The sequence below is a fragment of the Lactuca saligna genome, chromosome 3, assembly GCF_052625555.1.
Source record: "Lactuca saligna cultivar CGN05327 chromosome 3, ASM5262555v1, whole genome shotgun sequence".
Taxonomy (NCBI): domain Eukaryota; kingdom Viridiplantae; phylum Streptophyta; class Magnoliopsida; order Asterales; family Asteraceae; genus Lactuca; species Lactuca saligna.
The window spans coordinates 86,019,423-86,024,917 of NC_136419.1; positions in this window are offsets into that span (position 1 = coordinate 86,019,423).

Genomic DNA, 5,495 nt, shown 5'->3' on the forward strand with positions numbered 1-5,495 from the left:
ATCCTATCCTTAATTCTAAGCCTCACTCTATAAATATAAATATTTCATGTAAAGATAAATTGAAGCATCGTAATATGGGATATATATATTTGTTTTGTTCCACTTAATTCTATATAAAAGGAGATAAAATATAAAATGCCATTAAAACTAGTTCTCTTTTTTATGGCATATGCAAAGTGCCATTGAAAAGCAAAATTAGTGGCACAAAAGATAAATGCCACTAAAAATGTGTGCCACTAAATGGCTTTTTTTTTGTAGTGATATATATATATATATATATATATATATATATATATATATATATATATATATATATATATATATATATAATTATAATTATATGACTATAGACGAACTCAACTTTCAGCTTGTATAGTACAATAGTAAAATTTTGCTATAACTATTTGTGTACAATAATGACAATTATATTCAATATAACTATTAGCCAAACTTCGTCCGTGCTCATACAAAACCAACTGGTCATATACTTCAGTTATATCACATAACATGCTAATATTATATTAATCACTTGTGGAGGAAGTATGAGAGTAATCACTACAACTCACAACTAGAAACAACTATACCAACAATTTAATTTTGTACAACATTACTTAGCTATAAAGTCCGCTAAACCAATTTATTTTTCTACATAGAAATAACTTATTTTAATACTCATAAAATATTGATGCCTAATAATCAACATATTGTATTTATTACATAATACAATAATAAACACACATCTAGAGGGTGTCGAACGGGTAAAATTTTTGGGTTTCGGGATTTGAGGAACAAGAGAGTGGAATTAGTGAAGGTGCAGTGGCAGCACCACAAGGGTTCAGAATGGACTTGGGAGCCTATGGACGAGATGATGGAGCATTACCCCGAGCTGTTTCAGGATCGAGCAGCAGACTTCGAGGACGAAGTCTAAAATAAGTGGGGGAGATTTGTAGCACCTGGTTTCTGGTATGCAAATCTTATTCGAACATTTCCCATTTTCGCCTTGGACTTGGCGAGTCATGGGTCCGACTCGCCGAGTAGAGACGCGACCCAGGTCACGTTTTAAGTTGGCGACTCGGCGAGTCCATATCCTAGACTCGGCGAGTCGCCGCTGTTGGATGAAACCCTAAGTTTCAGGGGTTTGCACCCTATTTAAACGACTTAACTGCCCCAAGCCAGCCCCCATTCACCCTTAGAGCCCTGTATACCTCGTCTTAAACCGTTCCTTGAGAGTTTGAGACTTTTGTGGGTGTTTTTGAAGGTTTTGAAGGAGGAAAGAAGTAGATCCAGAAGAAGGAAAGCCAACCAAGAAACTATTGTGTTCTTCCAGCAATTCCTTTGAGGTATAACTCGTTTTCCCCATGATTCTATGCTTAAAACTTCATTTGGGTCTTTCTTGGTCAAATCCCCAAGCTTGTATGTGCATTATATGTCGTATTAAGATGTTTGGCCTCTGGATCTAGGCAAGATTGAGCTCCAGGAGCTCAGATCTGTTAGCTTTATGGCCCCATGTTGCTTGTTAACCCTAGATCTACCCTTTTAAGGCATTTTGAGCCCTAAAATCCATATTGGTGAATATCCACACGTAAAGTTGGAAACTTTACGTGTGATTCGTGTCCTAGAAGTCCAGATCTATGAATGGCATGGACTGAAATCGAGCAAATCGGTGTATTTGGTGGATGCATGGCGGCGACTCGGCGAGTCTGGTCGCGAGTCACCGAATTGGTCCCTTCATGATGTATCGAGTTGAGCCGTGAGTCACAGGGGGTGACTCAGTGAGTTGGGAGCTGAACTCACCCATGTTAGGACTCGGCGAGTCAATGCCCTGACTCGGCGAGTCCAAGGCAATCTTCATAGATCAAGAACAGACTCGGCGAGTTGTTCATACAACTCGGCGAGTCTTAGCATATGTGTTCTTCAGATGAAGATGAACTCGACGAGTTGTTCATACAACTCGGCAAGTAGGATGAAGGGGTTGAATGTCAGTTTAGAAGGTGAACTCGTCGAGTCATAGCCCAACTCGACGAGTAGAATCAGGGACCCAGGACAATTGTCTGGACAGGGACTCGGCGAGTGGAGATCCACTCGGCGAGTCGGTCAACTAAAAGTTGACTCCGAATTGACTTAGGGCTAGACCAAGGGTAAACTGGTCTTTTTACCCAAAGGACAGTTAGCAGTGTATGATTAAGTATATTGTGGGAATTGCAGCCGGGGAGTTTCCGGAGCAGCAGCAGCAGTAGTAGGTGATCAATTCCCACACAGACCAGCAGCTATTTCGAGGTGAGTTTACTTCCAGTAGTAACGGGTCTAAGGCACCAAGGTCGGCCCGTATAGACGAGACGTTAGTATTAGAGTGTGGGCCGAGCCCGTATCTCTTAGTTGAGTTGATTATGATATATGCTAGTATGATAGAATTATTTACACTTGTTGTCTGTGCGATACTTGTATGATATGAGTTGGCGGTTGAGTGTGGGCGAGGCCCGTATCTCTCCGAGAGTGGAGTGTGGGCTAGGCCCGTATCTCCCAGATAGCGAAGTGTGGGCGGGGCCCGTATCTTCACGAGTGTGGGCGTGGCCCGTATCTCTCAGAAAGCAAAGTGTGGGCGGGGCCCGTATCTTCACGAGTGTGGGCGTGGCCCGTATCTCCTAATTGAATGTTGTTTGTTATATGCTTGCATGGTATGGGGTATTATGGGGTAGCTCATTAAGCTTTGTGCTTACGGTTTCAGTTTTGGTTTCAGGTACCTCCTCAGCTAGGGGAAAGGAGTCGGCGCGGTAGCAGCATGTCACACACACACTCTCCGGTTTCCGCATTTACGAGCTTTTCTGGGATTGATACTCTGATATTCTGATTAGTTGTATGTTTTGATTTTCAGACATGGTTCAGTTTATATTATGGATGGTCAAATGATGTTTTAGTTATTAATATTTTCTAAAGTAATGTTTTTAAACAAAAAATTTTAATGTGAAAATTGGGTCGTTACAAGTTGGTATCAGAGCCCTGGTTTGAGGGATTCGGACACGTCTTTGGGAGTGTCTGAACTCAAATCGAGGGATTGAAAGATTTTCTAAAAGAAAATGTTCTCAAAAATTTAGAAAAGAGTCTTAAGAAAGAGCGAAGTGTGTGACGTGCGCGACGGCCGAGCTCAAGTAAGTATTCCCCATAGTACCCATACAAGTTTATGTTATGTTTATCAGCTTTCGTAGAACCGCATGCTAGAATAGGACTAAGGATCTAGGAGTGATGCCTTATGTGCCTACTATTCGTGTTTCAGTTGTATGAGAAATTGCATGCTAGTTACGGAGTAGACAGTAAGTAGGATAGCCTGAATAGGTTATGCATGGTAGTATGAGCTTAGCACTATATGCTAGCTCAGTTCCTGAAAGTGGATAGAGTTAATTGAGATTGTTACCCTTGTCTGAATGCTGCTTGCTTCGTGCTTCGTGGGACTCTGAATAATGGGAGTTAGCCATTAGTCGAATGCGTCACGTCACATGTAATCAGGATTGGATAATCTTAGAGTGCCGAATTTGATCCTACTGCGCAGCTCTTGTTTGAGTCCAACCGTTGTAGGGACGAGTCTGGTACTCGAAGGATTATCTGGGCCTTGTCACATGTGATGGCATTCGGGTAATGGCCAATTGGCATTGTAATGAGGCCTGCAGCAGCTGAGGACTGGTTAGAGTAGAATTAGAGATCTCCCTAGGGCAAGCCTAGGATGAGTATAGCTTTGATCAGCAGTAGTGAAGGGGATCTGGTGGAGTCGAGGAATTCCTTGGAGAAGGTACGGATAGATGTGGAAGGTAGTATGGGCCCGTACTACTGAAAGTAGAGGATCCGTACCCGAACCAAGGAAGGCCAAGATGAGACCAGGGAACCTGTAAGTAGTTAAGATCCCTCAGAAAGTAGCAGTATCACTAATGATTATTATGATGTATTGCAGAATGGTGGTACTTCGATCGAAACCGGCAGATGGCGGTTCAGGAGAGGGGTCAGGTTCGGGATCAGGCTCCGAGCCGATTGATGAGAGGCTACGTGAGTTCATCACGTCGAAGATCACCAGGGGCATCCTTGAGTCGACCCCCATTCTCTTTGGGTCGATCAAGGAAGGGATCATGGAGTTGATGGAGGATCGCCTACGGGCATTCAGGAGCAATTTAGCTTCTAGCCAGTCAGGATCTCGCACACTGTCCTTCAAGGACTTCAGGGGCAGTGGTGCGCCGGATTTCCATGGGGTGAAGGACTCTATTGTCGTCAGGCAATGGATTGCAGATATCGAGTCTGCCCAGTTGACTAGCTTTTGCCCCGAGGGGTCGAAGGTGAGGTACACAGCAGGGTGTTTACGAGACCGAGCCCGGGATTGGTGGGAGTCAGTGGGTGACTCATTGGGAGCCTCAGCTATCGAGGCAATGACCTGGTCGGAATTTATGACCAGGTTCAGGGCAGAGTTTGCACCGGCGGTCGAGCTTCAGCAGCTGGCCAGGGAGTTTCTAGACATGAGGCAGACGACGGAGACTGTGGCGGAGATCACCACCAAGTTCCGGGAGAGGGCTTTATTGGTGCCCCAGTATGCCGGTGATGAGGACATGAGGAGGACTCGTTACCATGATATGCTATGAGCTGACATCCGGGAGCATGTTAGCTTTTCGGCTTGCCCTACCCTGGACTCTATAATTACCAGGGCTAGGGAGAGGGAGATAGATTTGGAGCACATCCGGAAACGGAAACTAGAGGACGGTCAGGCAGGAGGGGCTTCGGGGAAGAAGCCCAAGGGATCAGATGGTAGGCCGAAAGGTCAGTGAGGATCGAGCCGCTGTGGGAAATGCGGCAGGACGCACGTGGGGGTATGTAGGATGGGATCAGGAGGCTGCTACAAGTGCGGCAAGACAAGGCACTTTAGCAAGGATTGTACTGCTCCAGTTTCAGCTATTCAGACATCCGAGTTGCTGTGTTTTCACTGCAACCAGAGGGGCCACAAGAAGGCCAATTGCCCCCAGTTGACAGTTACAGCGCCAGTGAAGGCGCCAGCTCCAGCGACCCTGCGGATCACGGATGGTCGGCAGGGCAAGGCAGATGCTCCAGTGGTGAGGAGTCGGGCATTTCAGTTGACTGCCGAGGAGGCACACGCCGCACCCGATGTGGTGACGGGTATGATTCTTCCTTTTTTTTTATATTATGATGTTATGTTATTGATATGTGCTCTATATGTAAATGTATGCTTTAGGATCGTTCCATGTGAACGGCCTCCCAGTTCAAGTGTTATTTGATTCAGGAGCATCACGATCATTCGTTTCCCTTGCACTTAGCAAGAAGTTTCATGAGCCATCGGGCGAGTTAGATTGCCCTTTGGAAGTGGAGATCGCTGACGATCGATCGGTGCGAGCAGCGATGATATTCCGAGATTGTGTGTTGCGTTTGTTCGAGGAGCGCTATTTGGTAGATTTGGTTCCCATTCCGTTGCGTGGGAACAAGGTGATTATAGGCATGGATTGGCTGAG